Genomic DNA, 24744 nt, shown 5'->3' on the forward strand with positions numbered 1-24744 from the left:
GTGACCTGAGGAGGGTTGTGCACAAGAGATTTCCTCACAATCTCACAGATTTGGAGAACTTTTCCAAGGAAGAGCGGCAGGTGTGTAGTGGGGCGAGCACACGTGAGCACGCCATGCCCTCACCTTTTTTGGGAAAGAGGCGTTTTCATAAAAAAGATACACATATACGCTCGCCATGGATAGTACCGTGTCCCCTCTTCGTTTTATACGACTACACTCCTGAAAAGCGGGCAAATATTGCCAAGATATGCCATGCTGATAGACTAAATGCTGGAATTACATCAGAAGCTGTAAAGTATTAGTTCATGGTGAACACATTTATGCAACCAGCTTATCGTATGTTTTTAAGTATATTACCTAATTTTCTATTGAATCGTACATGTTATAAAAGTCACAGTAATGGAAATGTTTTATTGCGGTCTCATTTATTGACATCACCTAGTCCTGGCCTTGTATCAGGGGTGTGTACACTTTATACATAACTGCTGTATATCACAGACACATGTCATGCTGCTGCCTGCTGTGTATGAACCATTCCAGCACAGCCACGTGACACATGTGTAGTATATTCGTGATGTTTACCCTCCCACCATGACAGTATTAGGTGTGTGTCTAGAACAAGCCTGGGGGCCATTAGAGTGACAGCACAGCTGCTTCCTGCAGCATCACATCACCCTAGCAACCAGTGACGCACCTCGACGTAACCACGCCCATTATTCGCCACTCCTCCGTCATTGCGCCTGCGTACAGCCTCGCACCGCCTCCACACTGAACTGAGAGGGAGAGAACCGTGCTGTGTTGTCCGCGCATGCGCAGCATTTTGGTTCACAGAAGCGGCGAGCTGAGGAGAACCCGCGGAGGAGCAGCGCTGAGTCTGAGCTGTAAGTACCGGCTGAAAGTAAGTACACTTTCTTGTCACCCTCACTGACTAGCCGTATCCTCCTGCACCGTGTGTCCCTCAGGGAAGTAATGAGCCCGGGGGCAGCGCATCATGAATGCGGCCACTGCTCCACCCACACTGGATGCTGCTCCCTCGCTGCATGACCAGCACTGGCATGCCATGGCACCACTGTCCATGTGTGTGTGTGGGACATATCTATGCTCATAGAAGACCCATACACAGAGGGTGATGGCTGGCCAATTCATTTTTGGGTAGCAGCAGTGGCTTGCTGTGATTGGCTGAAAAAATATATATATTGTTTTATCTGTGATTGGTTTAAACGTCTCATACGGTTATAAGTTCCTCACATTTCACCGGCCAATCAGAGCCCTGCTGAGTGATAGCAGATTTATGATTGGTTGTCATCTCCCTATGATAAATATTCGCTTTTATTTGCTGCATTTTTATTGGTGGAGAAAGGCTTCATCCTGGAAAATCATTCTCATTCACTGTAATTGTGTTCACCAATAATTGTTACATTATATAAAAATGATCCATTCACTGTCAGACTGGGGATATTTTAGGTAACCATTGATTTGTGTTAAATAGTATGCACCCCTTGGTATATTTCTGGTTGTCCCCACAATGGGGAGATTTCTTTGTACTTCCTTTCCAGTTTTCATAATAGGTCTTATTTATGAATTTGTAGAAGATGAACCTGGGTGATCTAGCAAACCTGGAATGAATTGATTAAAAATCATTTGCTATTTGCAATTGTTTTCAATTCATTCCTGGTTTGCTGGATATCCCATTATAGTCTATCTTCTCCAGTCCTGGGGAGCTTTATTAAATCAGGTAAGGGACATATGATGTCACTAGGACAAGCCAAGATTGTGGATTGTTCATGTCCTGGTGACATTGGTGAGGGTTGATGCACCTTAGGTGCAAATCATTGCATTATTCACATGTTGACTTACGTTGCATGCCATGGCAGTTAGTGCGTTCCACACCGGCTGCCCAATGCATGCAGTAAGTTTTCCAGGGTGCTGTGATGTACTGCACCACACACATGTGTGGGGGAGAATTTAGGATGCCATGGCATTGTATCAGTGTGTGACCTAACAGAAGCAGGGCTGATTGTTGGCACACATTGCCCGACATTTCCTCTTTCTGTGGGTGATTGCAGGGTGGTGAGGAGCATTCTGCGCCTGCTGCTGAGTCTCTGTCCCCACATTACATACAAGGGGATTGTCCTGTAAAGAAAAGCCAGCAAATAGTAACATGAGAAATGTGTGAGAAGCCAACATTTAGTGATCCTCCCCCCTGCAAAGCTATTCAGCCTCAGGGAGATGTCACACTGTGGTGTCACTGGGGAGAGATCACTACACATACATAGATATTGTATACAGTATTATCAACCTGGGGTCCTCCGGAGCAGCGTTCACCAACCTTGCAGACCTCATGGGCCACTAAATTCAAAATTTTAAATCCCGCAGACCATGAATATGTATTTATACATTTGTAAAATAATGTTCTTCCTAATGGTGCCTGACGAGGACTGTGGAGGCTCTGATTCATGGATCAGTGAAGTATTACTAATATCATTAGTTGTAGACAATCCTTTGAAGATCTGTTGGAGACCAAAGGCTATGTACACACGTGCAATAATTATCGTTGGAAATTAACTAATAACGTTCGATAATCGAACAACAGCCTTGAACGAGGAATGACTGTCCCGGCAGATCTGATTGGGCGACGATCGGGCGATTATCTTCAGGCAGCATACCCCAATATACTCTCTAGCAGTGAGTCCGCAGCTGGGTCTGCCCCTTCTCTAATAATCCAAAAAACTATAAGACATAAATGATTATCAATGAATGTCAGGTGGTGAACATTGATCAGAAATAAGGTCATTTATGTAACAATTATGGTCAAGTAATGAACTGACCTCTGTACGGGTAATTCCGGGGTTAAGGACATCCAACATACCAATGGGGCTTCCCTGCTTGCTGTGTGCAGGATGGAGGCTTGAAGGGGGAGGGTGCGGTTTGTATGACTTGCAGAAGAAACTTTTTGCTAAAGCTGAGGTTGTAGGTGATCTTAGGGGGGTGAGCTCTTTCTGCAACCTCTTGCAACTTTTTAATGACCAAGACAAACTCTGCAGTTGTTTCTTTTTGCATATCAAAGCACAGCTTGCTCCAGAATTTAATAAATGTCTAGGATCCATAAAGATTTTTTTTTGCTTTGTTTGTGATTAACTCACAGTGAGGATTTTATACAGTAACTGTCATGATGCTGCCTTAATAATATAATGAGACAAACATCTGTCCTAATTGCAGTTATTAAAATAATGTACCTGTTCCGACTTACATACAAATTCAACCTAAGAACAAACCTACAGTCCCTATCTCGTATGTAACTCGGGGACTTCGTGTATTCCAAACCCTGTGCTCCTTTTTATTGTCATTTTAGGTCCCGGCTGTGACCCCATTGTATGTTCTTGGAAATCTCTTCACCTTTTGTTGATCTTGAAATGAATATAATAAATGATTTTGGGTATTTATTTTATGGCTTCCTATGACAACATTTCGTTTATCCAGGTCTCTCATCTCTTGAAGCTCATGATTCTGTATTAAGACATAACAATCCTCTTGTGCTTGAATTTTATATTATATTGTGACTTGGTTTTTGTAATGATAATAAAATACATGTTGTAGCCTTATCCAGAAGAGCTTGCATTCCAAGAGGAGTAAGGATCGACTTGAGATGCAGCAGAGATTTGTAAGAAGTGTTGAAGGACAGAGATTCTTAGAGCAGCCCCCATAGACTAGTAATGGGTCATGTTTTCACCATCTCTTCTCATAATCACTAGTTAAGTGATCGGTTTTCTTCATTTATATTCCATGTCATGACCGCAGCTGTTCATGGGGGCGGGTGTCAGAAAGACATAATTTGATCTTTGAGGATAATGATGAAGGAGATGGATTTGTAATGATGGAAGAATATTATTTCTTGCATTACACCCATGTTGTAGGATACAGGTCAGATCCTAGATACTTGGGCAGTGTCTTAATACAATCCAAAGGCTATTTTGTTGGACGTTTTGTGACTATTTGTTGACCTGTTGGAGGGGGTTTTCGGAAGGGTTATTTCTGACTACAGGCTAAAGCAAACATTTTTTGGTAGCTTTCACTATAGACATGATTGAAATCTTTGTTCTTTAAATTTGGACTACTTCTGCTTTACAAGGTTTTATTATTATCCAGTATTTATAAAGTGCCAACATATTACACAGCGCTGTACAAAGTCCATAGTCATGTCACTAGCTGTCCCTCAAAGGAGCTCACAATCTAATGTCCCTACCATAGTCATATGTAATTACCACAGTCTAAGGGCAATATTTGAGGGGAGGCAATTAACCTAACTGCATGTTTTGGAATGTGGGAGGAAACTGGAGTACCTGGAGGAAACCCATGCAAGCGCGGGGAGAAATTGCAAACTCCATGCTGACAGTGTCCTGGCTTGAAACTGAAACCTGGGACCCAGCGCTGCAAAGGTCAGAGTGCTAACCACTGAGCCGCTCAGGTTTTCTCTTATTATTAAGGATACAACCAATCAAATTAGATATATTAAGTTGTAATGTATTCACACCGACTAGCTTTTACACTCCCCCTGTTCCTGACTTTGCCTTATAAGAGAATTCTGATTCCATTCCTTATCTGTACATCAATATTAGTAAACTTGGAACTCAGCAATGCGTTCCATCTTCGTCCTATGCTGTGTTTTATATATATATATATATATATATATATATATATATATATGTGTGTGCCAGAAGCGTGCAATTCTTCTTGCTGCTACACGTGTGAGATCTGTTGTTTCACCCCTCACTCCTGTGTGATCTGTCATGTAACTGATGTGTGCTGTCTGAATTGCTCTTTGTATTGTTTTAATTCTCACCCCCCCCCCCAAGGCAATTTTTTTTACATCCCAATTTAGGTAGAAGGTGTAAGGAGGAAAACCAGTAGCTAGTCTACCATAGTTTGTCCTTTCATCTCCATGCCTGGGTTTGTTTTGGATATCTTAATTCTCTGGAGAAGAACTGCAGGTTACACGGTAATGATTCCTAGCTACCTCCCAAAGCTACAAACCCACACGGCTGGCTGGCTAGGAATGTTGTCCACCACTGGAGTTGGGGTTAATAGAAATGTGCAGCACACAGGAGTTCTTTGACAATCTGAATGATCTTGGCAGCGTGTTACTGTAGTTGGCCGGAGTACAGTTTCCAGTTGATATCGGGACGCAGGAGGATATTTGATTGAACATTTGTGCTGATCTTCTGTTCACCATTGTGTATTTCAATGACAAAGGTGAATGCACACTCTACAATTTCAGTTTGCTTTGTTGATCAAAATGTGGACCAATTGGTACAAAATAACTCCACGCCTGGGTAGTTTGGGCTTCACACTAGTTTTTAATAACGATTGAAAACCTCATATAACTGTTCCACAGCTTTTGTACAGCATATAGGTTTCCTGGTTGTTTTAGTATCGGTTTTATTGTGGTTAATAGAACTTTGTTAGATGACTAAACCAAAGGGGTTGCAGCCCAAATATGCAAAATGCCCCTTTACCCTCCTCTTTTTGCTGGCCAGCAGACGCTGTATCATTTCTGTCTGCCGGCATGATTTCACCGTTCTGACCTCCAACCCAAAACTGTAGGTGGGTGGTAGCCACTGTATTGTTACCCAACTTTCAGTAACCACCAAAAAAGTTCTGGGTGGTGCACCCAGCCAAACGTGGTTAGGGAGAACACTGCACTGGTAGGGAAGTGCTGCAATACATATTTTTAATGGGGAAATTATAATTATAAACTTCAGGCACCCATACCTGTGACAGCTTTGATTTTCCTATATAACAGTTGAATAGGCAAAGCTTCCTGGAAGTGACAAAGAATGACTGCCCATGCCCACTATACGTACATACCTATCGGACAAAGAGCAAATCCATTGTGTGGGAGATCAGGCATATTACAACACTACCCAGAAGTGTTCAAAACCACTGACCTATGGATTTAGCTGAAGTCATAAGTAGTGTTCAACCCAGAAATGTTTTTTAAGCTGGATGGTAAAAATTTCTAGGTGGGTGGCAGCCCCTGTATTGTGACCTAACTCTTCAGTAGCCACCCAAAAACGGCCGGGTGGTTACTAAAAGGTGACCCGGCTGGGAAGAATACAGAAAATCACGTTCCTGTTGCAGCAAATGACTGACGTGCTGTTAATACACTTGGTGGTAGAGAAAACTTCTGCCCCTCCTTCTAGGTGGTATGACTATTCCTACATAAATATGAGAGAATGGTTTCATATTGAAGTCCGAGGACATCGGGCACCGTAGGCTTGCCTGAGTTCTGCAGCTGCATCTGTGTGATGGAAGCGTATGCTGTCAGCTTCTTCCTGTTTTTTTACAAAACCACCAGAGCCATCAAAGATCCTATGCAAATATTGACTTTTTGTACGTTGGTATTTGCATTCGCATGTGGCATTGCTGGGATCCAAGCTAATGGGAGACGTCTCACCTCAGGATATTCTGCAGCCCCTAGCTTGGCATTGTAGAGGATACCAGTACAGCTACAGGTCTCATCTGTCACTTTATGGTGCCCACTATACTAATACTAATATTTTTTTGGCACCACACAGGACATTGAGCATTCTTACCTTCCACACTGTCATACATTCTATAGTGAAGAGTTTCTCAATCGCTGATTTGTTTGAGGTTCATCAAGGTGCAGAAAAGCCACCTCAATGATTTGGGACCTAACAAGCATCCATCCAAATGTTCCCTTAATGGAGATTTTTTCTTTGGGTCACATTTCTTGACTGGTACATGTACTCTTTATCTGTACAGAACAAGGGGGTGCTGTAATTTCCTACTTGGACAAAAGGCTATGACAATACTGTATATGGGCAGATATAATTATATAATACATTTCATATTCTGTTTTATCCTTTTGCTGTTTCAAATAGGAGTTTTGCTACTTCCATTGCTATTCAATAGCCGAGTTACTTTCCCATTACAAAAACCAGGACTGTTGGAGATGGGCTACCAAAAGATGAACGATAATATTATTTTTATTAATAAACAGGATTTATATAGCGCCAACATATTTTGCATCACTGTACATTTAATAGGGGGTACAAATGACAGACAGCTACAATGACACAGGAGGAGAGGACCCTGCCCTGAAGAGCTTACAATCTAGAACAGGGGTCGGCAAACTTTTTGGACTACTAGGCCATTTCAGGAGATCAAGAAAGCACACTAGGCCAGAAGAAACAAGGTGTCCAAAGAAAAGAGTTTTTCCAACCGTGACTGCAAGCGAGCAGCCTCAGTCTTCCGCTCATCCGCGGTGTAGTCTCTGTACGTGAGCGCTTGCTTGGCATCGAAATGCCCCTTGAGATTTGACCGCTTGAAAATGCTGTTGGTGTCGTTGCATACTCATCACAGGGCTTTGTTGCCGCGTTGGACGAAGAATAATTTGTCAGTCCATTTGGGGTTGAAGATACGACATTGGAGGTCAACATTCCAGGGACTGGTAGCTGTGCGTTACTTCTGTTCTTTAGGCATAGTAATTGGGGTTACTGTGCGGGAACTCGACAATACCGCGGGAACGTGTGATAACGTGACAATTCAATTAGGCCGGATCCAACAATAAATAACTAGGGGGCGTTAGGCCGGACTAGAATACTGGCTGGGCTTTATCCGATCTAAAGGCCAGAGTTTGCCTACCTCTGATCTAGAAAATGGGGGAAGTATCACACATCGGGAGCTATATAGCTCCTTTCAGACTTGCGGTGGCTCCTAACTACTCCAGTTCAGTTGAGCCTACGGTGGAACTCTGCAGTCAACCAAAAAAACAGAAATGGTCCTATTGATGTTTTAATAAATCTCCAGAATATTGTCTAAATACATAGTAGGGAGTGTAGTGGTGTCCCCTCTCCATCCAAAACCTAATTGGACTGTAAAGGACCAGCAGGAAACTGATCAGATAATCCCTTTGCTTGTTCTGCCCTCATCTGCTGTCAGCATGTTTCTTGCCAACACATTTCAGTATTCCCCCCAGGATTTTTTTTAAAGCTGGGTGGGAAGAAGCTGTAGACGGGTGACCCAGCTTTTCAGTAACCACTCAAAAACAGCTAGGTGGTAAGGCTAGGTACACACGTGCAATAATTGTCATTAGAAAACGAACGATTAACGACCTATCACCGAATATTCACAATTATTTTGAAGGACACAATTATTTTGTGCACAATTCTAAGATCGTTCAAATATAATCCACCAATAATGTACTGACATTAGATACAAGCGTTTGAACGATGCAGGAAGTGACGTGTATCTGAGAAAGTGTGCTGTAGAAACATCCACGATCACTGAACGACCGTACACACGATAGATAGCAAGCGATCATCACCCAATCAGATCTGCCTGGATGGTCGTTCCTTTCAGGGACATTCATCACTCGTCATCTTGGTTGACCAGTTGTTGTGCACTTACTTTGTTACCGATTATCGGACGATCGGTCGTTAATCATTCGTTTCCAGCGATAATTATTGCACTTGTGTACGTAGCCTTACTGAAAAGTGCCAGGTGGTGCGCCCAGCTAAAAGATACCGGGGAGATCACTGTATTTCCACGCATTTTACCTGATTAGATCCTAGTTCTGTCCTTTTCTTTCAAATTCTGAAAGTTGCTGTATAGCAGATTACAAGAGGATGATACCAAGTTATATATAAGGTTTATAGTTGGTTATATCAGGTTCACCAATGACACAGAGCTGCGTTACTTTGTCTTAGATATGTCACTAGGGTTCAGTTCTGGATGCCGGAACATTCACATACAACTTGTTGCCATGAAGAGAGTAACTTGTGTTTTGAGAATAGTTATTACGGTCTGTACTGTTATGTGCAGACCCCGACAGGCACTTCATATTTATAAACAGTAGCAGTCTGCAAGATGAATAGTTATTTTCCTTTGCTAGAGTGTTTCTGTAGTGTGCAGTATTTTCAGCACGTGGATGTTCTCCTACTTTGATTGTTTTTTTTATATTTTATTCTTTGAGCACTGGGACAAAGTCAAATCCATAACCAGCCCCTATTGCAGTTCAGACTTTTAGTTTTTTTTATTCTTTACTTTGTTGGAAAAGTTTGGTGTAAGAGACATTCTGTTTTCTTCCATTGCAGTGCTGGGATGTTAATGTGCAATGGATGAATTGTTGGCCTGTCACATATTTGCAAGTGGGGATAATGCTTTCTCTACTGACAGCAGATGGTGGGAGGCTGCTAGCACTCCCTGTTCATTCATTCAGTTTGCATTTCTGCATCTCTATAGCGTCTTTTGTGTCAAGGGTTATATGGGGGGCATCCCCTTTTTATTTGTGGATTAGTCAGTCTACGCCTGGATCCTTGGCTCATAATTTTATTAATACACTAAAGCCTCTGGTGCTCCTGCATTGTTTCCATAGAAGACTCAATGGTTTTATTGTGTTAAATGACAAGGTGCTGACAACTGCTCAGAATAAGCTTTATTTCAAAATCTGATTTCTGTGTGTTAATATCTTTGTGGGGTTCATCTAAAGAATATCTTTGGCACAAACCAGATTGAAACGGGCCTATTCTGTATGCATGCAAATAATCATTTGAAGGGTTTGCAATGCAAAACAGATTGTAATTATTTTATCAACCCATCTATAGTACAGCCATCCTGTATTTTCCGACAGCAACCGGAGACCTTCAGACTAGTAAAGCCCAGCATTTTATTTTAATCGGCTTAATCCATAGTAGCCAGACTTGGACTAATTATTATAAATGTCCTTGTATGTGGTGGCTGCATTAGTTTGCTTTTTCACTCATACAACAATACTTGTCCTAGCAATTGTTTTTGCAGGGGTCCTTTTTGCTTGCTACTTCAGTAAAACTAGAATTTTTTTTTGTTTTTTTTGGGGACAAATAAAACAAAACAACATTTCTCCTTTACGACATAGCAAGTTTTCCAGCTATTTAGTCTATAGTACAAGTGCCACATCCCTAAATACAATTTAGTTTACAAAAACTAGAAAAAAATATTTACTTTATTACATAATCAACAATACATAAATATTTTAAACCATACATATATTTGATTAATTAAAATCAAATTGCTCATAGCAAACAGACATGCAACATCCACATTTTAGTGGTAAATTTAGCTGACCATTAGGGAGCAAATAGAAGTTTATAGTTGGCGTTCATATAAACTATAAACATGTAATACAGAATGTGATTGGTTGATGTTGTGCAAAGCAACCGGCTTATGTGTTTCGATGCAAAACACGTAACGTGGCTTGCCAATGCACTTCAGTGAATGTGTATTTGAGTGCATTTCATTAAACCCGTGTAGATTCCTATATTCTGTGTGCTCCTCCACAACTCCCTTTGCCCATAGAAGCCAATAAAAGTAGCTCTGTGTAAGCTTTGGATTACTTTGTTCTGAGTTTGCACAATATTAGGGCCCCCATGAGTTTTATGCCCAGTTTCCAAGATCCAAAGCTGTCAAAAAGAAGCAGGGGAATGGTAGGCTGGCATTCCGGTGAACGTGTTGCCCGGGTTAGCAAAGCTCAGGTTCACTTTAAAGTTATGGAACAGAGCTTGCATTATAAAGTCAGCAATGGAAACTTCCAATACAAATTGAGTGTCATGCGGATCAATCAAAGCTTTCTATATATTTCAGTTTGAAGGCTCCAATAATCTGTGGTTGGGTAGAGATCTGGCTGGGTCATAAGGACCTATAACGTATCATGGAAAGATCAAATCTCTGAAGAAGGACCACCAAAATCACAGCTCATGGAAAAATCGACTTTGTGACAGGGCTTGTGACATTACATGCTGCAATGATCTATATTGTTGTCATATTCCTATTAACTTCTTGTATCTCACAACATCTTCTTTCACATCCCATTTTAATAAAACTGTGTGGTTTTGAAATCTGCTTGTCATATGTAAATGTGTTCCATTTGTTTTCCTCTCTACATTGAAATCCCTGTACATCTGTCAGTGTAGGAAAACATTATGTCAGCTGTCTGGACGTAGGGATTGTCTCCTCTACTGAATAATCAATGAGCTCTGGACTTTTACTGTTTTGTGTTCCGGACACAGAAAGTGGTGTCAAAATCTCAACAGGGCTGCTGTGAATGTAATATACCATGTAACTTCATCAAACTGCATGGGTGTTGTGGGCAAAACAGACCTATATGACTTCCCTCATTTATGTGGAAATGCAAATTTTTTGACATGCTGAGCATATTGATTTAGGTAAATGTATATTTTATTGATAAAGACAGAGCTATGCCGATGGCTTTTGGTCCGTAATTTCTTGTATAGTGGCAGAGAAACATTTTCTGGGAATTTTCAGATTAACAACCGCTTTGCTGGAACTATTTTATTATTGAGCAGTGTACAGGCAGGCTTTTCTTTCCAGGGCAAAAAAACATTTGCACAATATTCCATTGACCTTGAGACAAAAAAAAGGAATGAAGTCCCTTCTCCATCCTCTTTAGTGCCAGTGTAGCGGAAGTTAGGGGTGTAAGAATATATTGAAAAGCCCCTATACAGGTGGCAGCCCCTGTATTATGGCCCAACTCTTCAGTAATCACCCAAAAACAGCCGGGTGGTTACTGAAAAGTGAAGGGTGCAAGTGGCTGGGAAGAACACTGAAGCTGACGGGTGGGCAGAACAATGGGGGCATAACTGCAGGAATCAGATTTCTATCACCCCCTATGCTTTGTTTGAACTTTCTAATGCCCACCCCTTAGTATATCTCATTTTTCCATAATCTTTGTATTCTGCCCCAACTGTCCAGTGCCCATGGAGGAGTCTGGTGGTAACTGAAAAGTGCTGGGTGTGCGCCCGGCTCAAAAGAGCTGGGGAGAACAGTGATAATTGTTGATATGGTATGGATTTTAACACTTCATTATCATAATATTGTGTATCAAACACCAGCCAGCTGGGTACTTAACCTGATATTTACAGTGACAAGGGGTCAGGGAAATAGCCCATTTTGAAGTAATAGTGCTGCAATAAAGGAAATAATTTGAATGGTGGTTCACAAGTGAATTCTTCATACTATGATATTTTTTTTTAAATTAGAATTTAAAATATACCAGTATATTGCCTTAGAGTATGGCATTCTTGTAGCCACGGCGGTATTCTCCCCAGATTTGTTTTTTTGCCTGGGTGGAAAAAAGCTTTAGTCAGTGACCCCGGTGTTGTGACCTAACTTTTCAGTAACCACCCAACAACAGCCGAGTGGTTCCTGAAAAGTGCTGGGTAGTGACTTTAGTAGAACACTGGACTGTATCATAGTATGTCCCATGTTGCTAAATTCTTGCCAATATACAGCCCCAACAGAAATGAAAGACCTGGAATGATGGATTGTGTACAATCTTACGGCTCATGGCTATTCATCAGGAAGGTACACGGCTATCCGCCACTAGAAACTCTTCCCGCTGTGTTCATAAACACAACTCAATGGTTGTGCTCCAATGTACATTGTCTAGGGGTGCCATTCACAATGAATAACAATGTACAGCATGTAGAACAGGTGTGTTGCCTTGTGTTTCAGATATATACTTTTTAGCTCCCATTGACATAACGCACAGGTATTAGACTGAAGTCAGGACAGACTCTGAGAAAATACATACATTGTCACTTCACTGCACCTATCAACCTTAAATTACCACTAAGCTCCCTCAACCAGTTACCATTTAGCAAAATCCAAAAATAAGCAACCACCAGTAACAACATTTTGTCAGTTTTTCCTGCCTCACTTAAAAAAAAAATGTCTTCTAATACTTTTAAAAGTTTATTCTTCCCCTATGCAAGCTGCACTCTGTCAACAAGATACAGTAGAGTTAGACATTGGATAAATTTAGTGCTTTGCACTGGTGACCATTGCACCATACAAATCCCCAAAAATTGGCTATACATTCAGATTGACATCCAGATATCATTTTTTTAATATGCACCATCCCTCTTGTAGTATGTAACATTTAGAAGCATTGGTAAAATGATAAATGTTTAATTTCAGTGGGTCAGAGAATCGGCTTTGTAAAGTAATGAGCTTGGGGTAGTGTTGTTGACATAATAATTCTTCATCACAACTTGTATTTATTTATTGGCTGTGCCCAGTACATCAATGCTGCAAAACCCCAGAAGTATCTGCTGGCTCGCTACTTTTCGTATTCTACATTTGTCAAATTGGTTGTGTTGTCTCTAAAAAAATGTTATCCAGCCTGGCCATGTAGTACACATTTGGTGTGCTTTGTTGTAATAGTAATTGCACAATATTAAAGTGGAACTTCTTGTATATACAGTGGTACCTTGGTATAAATCCTTAATCTGTTCCAGATCCTTGGATTTATACCAAACAGTACCAAACAAAAAAAAAATTTTCATAGGAAACAAAAGGAAAGTGATTAATACGTTCACATCAATCCGTTTGTTATTGGCATATTATACATTGATGGGGTTGTATAGAATAATTTAAACGCTGCTTAATACTAAAATACATAAAAACAAAAACAACTAGATGAAATAAATGAAAACTGAACCTCACTTTACTTTGCTAAGAAGAGTTGAGTGCCTACTAGGATGGTGCTGAGAAGGGAGGAGGAGGAGATGTTATGTATATCACAGAGAGTTATAGCGCCGTTTGTTCACTGAATGGTAGCAACTGGCGTACTGATGCCCGTGGGCAGGCGTGGCTTTGTCTCCAGAGAGGTAAATAAGGGTAGCACGCGGTGTTATGACTCATTTTGACCCATACAAGTTCTAGCACAATGGTTGTATACCAAGCAAAATTTTTTGTGTCCAAACAGGACTTATACCAAGTTAGACTTATTTCAAAGTGGACTTACACCGAGTTACCACTGTATACAGAATTTATTCAAGTGTTCCATTGCTCTGTCATTGCCCAACTACAGGCCGTAGCCTACAGGATCTGGAAGTGGACTCAGGATTCCTGATCTGGGGAAAAAACATTTTTTTTTTTTGGCTGGTAAACCAAACTATGGACTTTGTACAGCGCTGCGTAATATGATGGCGCTATATAAATACTGTGTAATAATAATGCACATGTATTGTGTGACTATAGCCTTCAGATAACTGCTCCAGTTTCAGCTCATGCATTCTAGTTTGGGGTCATGATGCCCCCTCCACGGATGTATATATCACATATCCTGGTAAAGATTTCCTGGATATAAAGTTCAGTAACTTTAGAAGTGACTGTCTGATGACTGTACCCCCTTCCCCCCTTACTTTCATAACTGTAGCACTCACATTTCACACTGGTCACCTATGGCTTCTTTCCTTTTGTTTATAGTGTCTTGGCTTTCAGGGTGGAATTGAATCCTCACCTTAATGAGGTTCACAATGTGGTGTGATCTTTAGAATCCTTCATTGTGGTCTCCTTGCTTTGATCTGTTCCTGACCAGGAGTGCATGAGGCATAGCTGTGTGAAATACAACTGACCCTTACATTTATTCAGATCATGGTCATCTGTAGTGATTTGATATTTTCTAGTTTATTGCGTTTTGAAGAATGAGCCTGGTTTGAACAATGTTGCTGGTAATAAATAGAAAGCATAGTACATTTGCAATGAGATTTGTTGGTTAGCCACTGTTGCTATTACAATATATTGACAAAGGGTCCAACAACCCTTTTGTGCAGTTTTTGGTATGAGATCTGATTCCTAGATTTGTATTGCAGGAATAGTAAAGCATAATTTTTGTGTAGCATTGCAAAGGATGCTGAACCTGAATACGTAATGAGTAAATGTGGCTGCAGATATAATTGAAAACCATACATATAAACTTGTTTTATAAAAGGTTAAGGCTACGTACACACATCAGATGTGTCTGATTATCGCTTCAGGGCTGATAACGTACGAGAATCTGGCGTGTGTACAGCATTCGTGCATCCGTCCTGGCAGATCAACGAACCACTGCAATACAAGTGAAGGGGCGAGAATGCAGCGGGGTTCATTCATGTCTCAGTCTTTTGTCCTTGGAAAGAATCGTGAAAGATCCTTTCCAACGACAAAAGTCTAAGACTACACGCGTGCAATAATTGTCATTGGAAAGGATTTTGACAAAAGACTGAACTATGCACAAACAAGCGCTGTACATACAGCACCATTCTGCTCTATCGAGAGGGGATGGAGGAGAATGATGGAGTGGCACCCCGATGTGCTCTCTCCCCTTCACTTGCATTATGATCGTCCGTCGATCTGCTCGGACCGTCGTTCGGATGACACACCAGATTCTCGTCCAATATCAGCTGTGAGGTGACTAGAATCACCTGTTGTGTGTACGTAGCCTAAGATTTGTTCATACCATTATTAGCAAGCTGATATTTTGTACCTTTATCTAAAATTATTGAAGATTCTGTTCATTCCCTTTTAATCATCACATTCTACCTCCTGATTTCCCTTCGCTAACTTGTGACTTTACAGAAGTGAGCATTGGGCCATTTATACTTTAAGGTCCCCACAGGTAATAAAAATTTTATGTGTGCAGCCTCTAATGAATACTCAGAAGCAATTTTAAGTACATTGACCCTTTTAGGTGTTTTCTTGTAGTGAATCTAGGTTTGAATAAGTCATGACCCCATTACTGCAAATACCAGTTAAACCAATATTATCCTGAATAAGACCAGACCTTTTCCTTTACAAAAACCTTCTCTTTCCTACTGATTTCAAACCAATTATGTGTATTATGGCTGGAGGTTTTACTGACCACTGTAATGCAGCTGGTCATCTAATCTTTAGACAATGGCCTTTGTTTTACTAGCCCAGAAAACTGCAGTGGCCATATGTTCTGTTGTAGGCATGTCTGGTTAGAATTGTATGTTTGGGACCATAAATTAAAACCTGGGGGCTATAAAATGGAAAAAGTGTTGCTGATCAAAGAGATTTCTGGAGTTCTTTTCCTAGATACCACAGTATGGAATCTGAATAATCATTGTGGGCTGCAACTCATTGTTTTTATAAAGCAATGTCCTCAAGTATTTTGACATGTTCACATTCAGCAAGAGTCACTTAGTGATTGGGACCTGTTGGATACATCCTGGTTGACAGCTTTTTATAGCAAAGGTAAAAGTTTCCCTGAACTTCCTGCTCAAAAATTCCCCTACCTAAATCAACTTGACAGATTAGGAACTTGCTCTACTGTTGGAGGACAAAGTCTTATACCCTCTGTTTTAGATATGATTTTTCTTTCACTTGTTGCTAAAAGTTCGACTAGAAAAATCACACTGTTCAGTAGCACTTTCACTGCCCCTTTATCAAGCTTCCTGTTCTGTAAGCTATGTACCCAAACTAGATATTGTGTGATACTTCCCTCACCTCCTGGATTGTAAGCTCTTCGGGGCAGGGTCCTCTCCTCCTTCTGTGTCACTGTCTCTATCTGTCATGTGCAACCTCCATTTAATGTACAGCGCTGCATTATATGTTGGCGCTATATAAATCCTGTTTAATAATATTAATCGTCTAGCATATGTGTACAGCCAATACACTGACATTGTTTAATAATCCATCTTGGCGAATCAATCAACATCCGATTGGGGTCCACTACCATATTTTTCTGCACAGCTTTACAGAGCTGTAGACTTCCTTATCAGTGGCCTTTGTTACGTAATGAAAAACTGAGCAACACCGGTATATTTTAAACCTGTTTGTATAAAAAAACAACAAAAAAAAAGTTAGCAGTTCTATATCAGGGTTTTATGTAAAAGATGTTGGATGTTTAAGGTTTTATCAGTATTCTCCCAGATGTTTATTAAGCTGAATGGAAAGAATCTGTAAGCGGGTGGCAGCTCCTGTATTGTGACCGAACTTTTCAGTAACCACAGAAAAAACAGCCGGGTGATTATTGAAAAGTGCAGGGTGGTTGTGCGCCCAGCTAAATTGGTCTGGGGAGAACACAGACTAGGTTTTTTCCAAATTTCTTCAAAAGTCTGTAGAAACACTGTTTAATAGTTGCCTGTCCAGTGTACAGCAAATCCTATCTGGCTGCGTTATCTTCAAAGGCACAATTCTAAAATCTCATATATAACTCTGAAATGCTTGGTACCCCGCTTGGTCTCTGTGGTTCCTTTCTACAGCTTCGCTTTGTAATGAAATATTGGGATAGATGGAATCCACTGCGGGGGCTGCAGGCATCAGACATAACTGGAAATGTTAGGAGGGTGAAGATTTTGCTAATGGTCCTATAGAGAACTAGGTGAGGACTCCCCATCCATCAGAGAGTTTGGTATGAAGTCATATTTTGCAGTCAATGTTTTTAATAAGTATTAAAAGCTACCCTAAATTTCTATAATAAATTTGATTTGTTTTTTTACCAAGCAAGACACTAAGGCTACATACACACGTTAAGTTTTTGTCTAACCAACCATAGAACCTTGCTAGGTCCATTTTTAAAAAAAAAAAAAACGATTGTTTCCCCCCTCCTTGATTTGAATTTCGATATTGTTTTAACACCTTTTTATATAACACTGCTCCTTTTCATATGTACCTATGAGAAATTACCAGCTAGGCCTATTCTTCATTTATTGCGGCGCTATGTGGTTAAACATTGTGACCACGTGTCAAGAAGGCTTTGTAAGCTGGTGAAAGATTTCGTCTCGTTGTATGTGGAACATGTGTGAAGTGACTTGTGAATTGGTCATAGAATGTCATTACTGTAGGAAATAAATATTTAAAGGCTTGTACGCTTATATGAAGCTGTTCATTTATGTGCTGAAGCCTAATAATTAGCTTATCCACCCGTGTTTGGGAGCATTAGCTCCATGTGGGAGTAGACCTTATGATGAGCTATAATGCATTTTTATATGCTGTGATTTCATTGCATGGGCAGAACAAGTAAAAATAAATTTCGGGGTTATAAGCTGCAATTTTGGTACAAGTTAGTGCTTGGGGGGGGGGGCAAATTTTTTGGCTTAGGGTCCACAATGAGTTTTAAAATGGCAGAGCAAATACAACTTATTTGAACGTATTCCTATTTTAGATTTGAAGCAGAACTAAACATTGAGTTACTCACTTTTCCCCATTTCCTCGCAGGGCGCCGCCATATTGTTTCATTGCGATCTTCAGCCATATTGATTAGCTGGGTCGCGATGATGTGATGATGTATTTCCTGCACAGGTGAAGAAGAAGAAGCTGGGAATTCTGAGTAGTCTGGCAAACAAAGCTGATGATGCACATGCGCACTCTAGCTTTTTTGCCGGAAACCCGGAGCAATCAGGCAGGTTGGAGAGATTATTACCAAAGGGTCATCATCTGTGCCTTTGTGTAATATTGCCCTACCTGATCATATATTCTTAAAGGAATTTAAGTGATAGCATTACTTATTGGCTACAATTATACCAATTTGTTCTAAAGGTCTGTTTAGATGTTGGATACATTTTGTTCAAATCAAGCCATTTCAACTTCCTTTCCATTAATGGTTTATTAAAAATGTGATCAATGACCTCCGGGTTCAACCCAGAATTGCTTTTTTTAAGCTGGGTGGGAAGAAGCTGTAGGTGGGTGGTGGTCCCTGTATTGTGACCCAACTCTTCAGTAACCACCCAAACACAGCCGGATGGTTACTGAAAAGTGCCGGGTGGTGCGCCCGGCTAAAAGGCGCTGGGGAGAACACTGGACCTTGAAATATGGTGTTCCACAAACACAGGTCTGGATGCCACAGTGATACAGCCAGGTTAGATGGTAAATATTCATGCACAGCTGACATATCCACCATTTCCTCAATAATTGCATCTGTAGTCTGCATAGTAAATGGCTAAGGCTATGTACACAAGTGCAATAATTGTCGTTGGAAATGATCACGACTGCATTGTGCATGAACTAGTGCTGTACATACTGCACTGTTCTACTCTATGGAGAGGAGATGGGGAGAATGACAGAGCGGCATCCCGCTGTACTCCCTCCCCCTTCACTCCCATTACGACCGTTCGTTGTCCATCGTCCGTGATCTGCCAGGCCGGTCATTCGGACGATGGACAACAAGCCCTGTACACAAGCAAGATTCTCATCTGATATCAGCCCTGAGCCAATTATCGGACAAGAACCATTGCACGTGTGTACCTAGCCTAGGCTTTGTGAACAAGCGTATTGTTGCCAAACGTATGGAATCGTAGATTGTGAAATTATTCAGTGAGAATGCTAGTTCATGGGGGTTGTTTATTCACAATGGCTTTTATCTCTCCATATCTTTAGCACAGTCCTTTTATCACTTGCCAGGGTACCTCATACACAGCAGGAGCCCAACTCTGATTGTAAACATTGAAGATGTATTGTAAGCCATAGATGATGAACAAGGGTACGGTAGACTTGACATACCGATGGTAGATAGCTTCTGAAATTACACGCTTTTGTTTTTGTTTTCAGTTATTTCCTATTTAAGCTTGTGCATCTAGCTCTGACAATAAAAAGGATATATGATAATTTCCTGTGTCTGCAAATCTCATGTATATCTGGTTACAAACACAATAGAAAGATTCTGGATTGAATGCCCAGAAGCATCTAATTTATCAACAGCCTGGCTCCTCTATGATGGACTCAAGTGTCTCCTTACAAAAGTCACCCTGGACCTCAGCATTATTGGAATGACTTGAAGTGGACTTGTGCAGTTACTTTTGTGTTTTTAGAAAAACCTTTTACATGTGAATAAAGTTCTGTAATACATTAACATATAAAAAAATATACACCGAGGCCAGGACATTAAAACCACCACCATGATATTGTATAGGTTCCCCTTGTCTGCCAGCAAGAAGAGGACTCCGTACTGCACAAGTCCTTTGTTAAGTGGCCCCATGGTGGTTCAGTGGTTAGCACTCTGGCCTTTGCAGTGCTGGGTCCCAGGTTCGAATCTCGGCCAGGACACTACCTGCATGGAGTTTGCAGGTTCTCCCTGTGTTTGCATGGTGATAACCTTTCACCATAGTGCATCCTTTTGCCGTCTTTTCCACAGTTTAATGTGCACATAATGCAAATACACTCAGCCATACACATGATTTAATTAGGATTATTAGGTCAGGACAACTTTTTCCATTGTTCCATGCTCCAGTTTGGTGGTGGACAGGGGTCAGTGTGCGGCCACCTTGTCTCTTGGTAAATATTAGGATTTCCATGGGATTGGACCAGGCCAGCAAGCCTTCGAAACCCTCTGAAGAGCATCAATAAGTTGCCCAAAACCCTGTTGCCAGCTCTCCTGTGTTGCTCTGACCCGGTTGTCTAGCATCAGTGTCTTACCCTGTGCTTACACTTTTCCATTTTTCCTGCTTCCCAACACATTACCTTTTAATACAGAATCTACCCTGTCCTGGGATGAGATGACCATAATAAACAGGGAAGGGTGAGGATGGGTGAAGGGTCTGTGCCCGTTCACTCTTCTTCAGAACAACCAAAGGAGAAATTTAGGACTTGAGATGTAACTTTAAATCTGTTGCAGGACCTGTCTCCCTAGTCCTTGTTAGCATTGTTACCCAAAAAATGTCTCCCAAGGCCCATATATTCACCTTACTAGCAATCCCTTCCTTTTCCAACCTGCATTAAAATGAACATTGTTGGTGACCTGGGGAAAAGGTGGTGTCACTCTTACAGCCACGTGATAGTGCTTGGCCTAGTGATGGCCTTCTAGACCTCAACATTGTCACAGGGGTAGATTGTGATCATGCAAAATGGACGTGACTGTTATTGTGGATGGTTGTAAAGAAGAAAGAAGCTGAAAACATGCTAGAAGGTTTGGAGGCTGCTTGTTTGATCGCCTTCTAAACGCTGACATACTGATTCTCTGGCTTCATATTTTCTTCTGCTGCCATGAAACAAGTCTGGCACATCAGCTGATATTCATATTGACATCAATGGATAACTACAATTGTGCTACTAAAATGCAGCACAAGACCCTTTTGCATGACTCTATTGAACACCATGGCTCTCTCATGGATTGTCCGTCTTTCCTGTACATTCTCTGCACTGTCACTACTATGCAGCTATCTGCGTGGCAGCGTTCTTATGTAATTCTGCTTCCACATGTTTGCTGTTAACTAATAATTAGCGGTTTTGCACTTCTCCAGCAGCTTACAAATATTAATTTGTGGTGGGTTATGGCATTTTTGCTTTTAAGCCCTTTCCAGCATCGTATTTCCAGTGCCAAGTGGTAGGAAGTTATGCAGTAATTATAGTAGATCCCTGGTAGGAATGGCTGCCGGCCGGGATGGCTGTATAAATGAGATCTCTATTTGGGGTAAAGAGTCACCTGTAAATATTCATAAACTTTTTCCTTGTAAACTGCAAGAGTATCTTCTGCAAACTTTGTAGATATTCTTATCAAAGCAAGTGGATGGTGGGTGATTCAGTGTTGAGTCAGAACACATTCATCCTAATTCACATAGCTTTATGCAGGGATAATTTTCTTTCAGCAATACAATGACAATTTTCAAATCTCAGCAGACTTGGATGAAAAGAACAGTCTCTTCAAAATACATTTATCGCTACTTTTCCTGCACAATAATACATCATGAAACATAGCTTTTGTGCGGGACTTCCTTTAGTAAAGACCAGTCAGTGCCGCTCTCTCTCCCTGTGCAGGGTGAGTGGTCCTGTACCGACCCTCTCCTGTGATTTTCTACAGGCAGCCTGTAGTATGTGGGTCTTCTACATCCCCCCTACATGCTATGTGTATCAGAATGATGCCACCTAAAATTTTAGAAAGGCGCTTGGTGCATTTATAGTAGATTTATATATTTGGTGGCTCTTGAGGAATGTATATTAAAATACATTTTCTTTGTGTCCAGAGTTTAACTTTAAAAGGAACATGTGTTTTTTTGCTGTGCAGGTATAAAGTGTTTGGTGCTTTTGCAGCCAGAAGTATAATCCCAGAACGGCTTTGTCCTCACTGCTCATGAGATTGCTGTGTGTTTATTTCTTCCTCGTGTCACGGAACCACTTGGATGACGCTACATGATGTCTCACCTGGTTGCAGCCCTTGTATAGGCAGAATAAATGGGGGTGTCCGCTGCAGCCACCTGTCAAATGTGCACATGCTGGTTCTTTAAGAACCGGTACTGCAATCTGCAACCATGATGCAAATAGGGTCTTACTCCACTTAGCTTTTGGCTAAGTTGAAATGTTTAACTTGCTGACCTGTTGGCGCTTTTCTCTCACCTTAGAATACTATCTTGCTCTGGCATTAGATTGGAGTTCTTAGGTTTTTGTGACACGTGCTGACACTTATTCATTAGATGCAGAAAGTGAGAGCTGATGAATTTCAGATTCAGCTGTTCAGCTGGGATTTTCCTGTGGAAGTGTATTTCCTGTGTTTATATGTTTCGGGTACATCTGTGTCTGTTTGACCTTGTGTGGACATTCTTCTCCCCCAAGTGATCTTTACATTCTAGCTGTCACTTGTGTTATTGTGATTGCATATCTCTGGGCTTATCCTAGATCTGTGCTTCTCTTTCTCACACTAGCTCTTTCGTTTTCTTTCCTGCTCACTCTCTGAATCAGATTTGGAATTAAAGGGAGCCTGATTGTAAATTTTGTAATTGTAGGTTTTAACATTTCCAAAGTAATTGAGAAGGATAAATAGAGGTAAGTCTATGTAGAGCATTTAGAAGTATAATTTCTTATGTCCTTCTCAGTCTGTGACACCCAGTAACATATTGTGCAGCTATTTTCACAATCCTCTTCTCTTTTACTAACAGAATGTGGAGTTTCCTTTCCTTTTCTGTAGAAGAGGAATGATAGCGGAGAGTTGTGGGAAGTGGCTCTTCCCATTGAGTATTTGGGAAGGAAATGCCTCTCCCCCAGCACCCCCTGGTCACACCTTTGGCACATTCTACTCACCTGGGGTTTGTGACTCTGCCCGTGCCATCCTCATATATTGCCAGGCTGATGGCTGTCTGTCTATATACAGGCTCTGTTCGTCTTTGAATGTCTTGCAGTACCTAAAATTTTAGGAATTTTTTCCTCCTTATAATTGTCCTTTGTTTAAAGTTCTGTGGCGCTGCAGTAAGATGGACAAGGTGCTGCAGTTTTTGCTGGCTGCACAGTTTTGTCTGGTTCTTGTTATAGTATGTGTCAAGGAGTTGGGCTGCTATTTTGTTGGAAGTCCCGGCATCCTTTTGTGTACCGCAAGCAGTAAAGGGACTCTGTCCACCCCATCTTGGTTAGCATTGTTGGATGTGCTTGGATGGACATGCTGGAGGTGCTTGCAGAATTCCAAATAGAATTTTTCTGTTAAGCAGACCTACTCTATCCAGCTCAAGTGCCTGGGCCTGAAACTTTATTGCCATAACAGAGGACTGACAGAAAATCAAAGATTTTATGCTTGATTCTTACCGATTTTATTAGGTTATACAGTTGTCTCCTGATAGCCTGGAAGGTTGTACATGTCTGTCTTTCAGGGCCCTTCATAGTTCCTAAATGATTTCTGGGCCAAGTTATATGTAACAATTCAGTCGCAAATTTTTGTTTTCTTTGTGTCACATTATACTTCTCCAGATCTAGTATACATCTCTCCGTTGGTGACCGGTATAGAAGTCATCTGCATATAGCAGGAACTTCAGCTCACTAGCACGGAGTGTTAGGCTAATTTCAGATGTGTGGTTAACCGCAGCGGTTTACCGCTCACTCAAATGGGCTCCCAACCGCTTCCCTTTTAACCGTAAGAGAAGAGTTGGGAACTATTTTTTGCACACTGTTGTGTTTGCATTGCAGTTCAGCTTCTGGCCACCCATAATGCCTTATCGTGCTGGGAACTGAACCACAACAACACGACAGAGATCACCAGAATGCTTCAGTTGACTTTTAAAAACTGCTAAGGGTGCTCAGGAGAGGCTAACAACATGGTAGATTGATGTCTGAAAGAGGAGCAATATTCTTACGTTGTAACCATTTCAATAATGTATATGTTCAACAGTAGCCATGTCTTACCCCAGGGTCTGTCAGAAGTTCCCATTTACTTTTTATACCTCTGTTCTCGGTATATGGGGGCTTGATGACACCATATATTTTTCTTCCTGTTACATTTTCGTCAGTTTAGAGAACAGGTCTGGGTGCCACACAAGATAACTAAAAGTGCACAACACAATTTTTGTCACGTTCTGTAATTTAGACATGGTTCCTGATAAGACTGAGCAAGGGTGTTCATGTTGTTGGTGCTACAATGGTTTAGACTGGCCCATTTTATTTTTAGAAGAAGGGTTCTTCTGGTGGTATTAGAATGATACATATCCTTTTGTAGTTGGACCTTACTAGTCTCCATTCTGGTGTTACCATTCGTGATAGTATTAACCAACAATGGGCCTGATTTATTAAAGCTTTCCGAGGCTGGAGAGGATACAGTTTCATCTGTGATCCAGCAAACCTTGAATGGGTTTGCCTAAAAGAATTTGCTATTTTTAACAAATGATTTCAATCCTGGACCAGATCCATTCCAGGTTTGCTGAATCACCCAGCTTCACTGAAGAAAGTATATTCTCTCCAGTCTTGGAGAGCTTTAATAAATCAGGCCCATTGTTTAATCATCTTTGGCAGGATTTTATCAATACCCCTGGCTTTTTTTTTCTTTGGTTTTTATCTTACGGGTTTTGTAAATTTGCCCTCCATATTGTTTAGTCTGTTGGTAATGTATTTGATCCGCCTTTAGCTACTCTTTGAGATGGTTCTTGAAATAGTTGAGCCATATTTTGCTATTTTGCATGTGAAGGCTGCTTTCCATTAATCCAATATAGTTCCATATTTCAGTTTCCGGGAAGTGAATTTCCCACCTTTTTG

General features: G+C 41.0%; 1 protein-coding gene across 4 annotated transcripts in view; it reads left to right on the forward strand.

Moving 5' to 3' along the window:
- The first annotated feature begins 762 nt into the window (after positions 1-762).
- CYRIA (CYFIP related Rac1 interactor A) overlaps positions 763-24744 on the forward strand; it is a 61905-nt gene continuing 37923 nt past the window's right edge. For 2 of the 4 annotated variants that reach the window (XM_072407512.1, XM_072407508.1), the window contains exon 1: positions 763-898. The gene's annotated coding sequence lies outside the window, so the exon portion shown is untranslated. The remainder of the gene's footprint in view (positions 899-24744) is intronic. The other 2 variants (XM_072407514.1, XM_072407510.1) reach the window with 1 other exon arrangement.

The sequence above is a fragment of the Pyxicephalus adspersus genome, chromosome 4, assembly GCF_032062135.1.
Source record: "Pyxicephalus adspersus chromosome 4, UCB_Pads_2.0, whole genome shotgun sequence".
Lineage (NCBI taxonomy): Eukaryota > Metazoa > Chordata > Amphibia > Anura > Pyxicephalidae > Pyxicephalus > Pyxicephalus adspersus.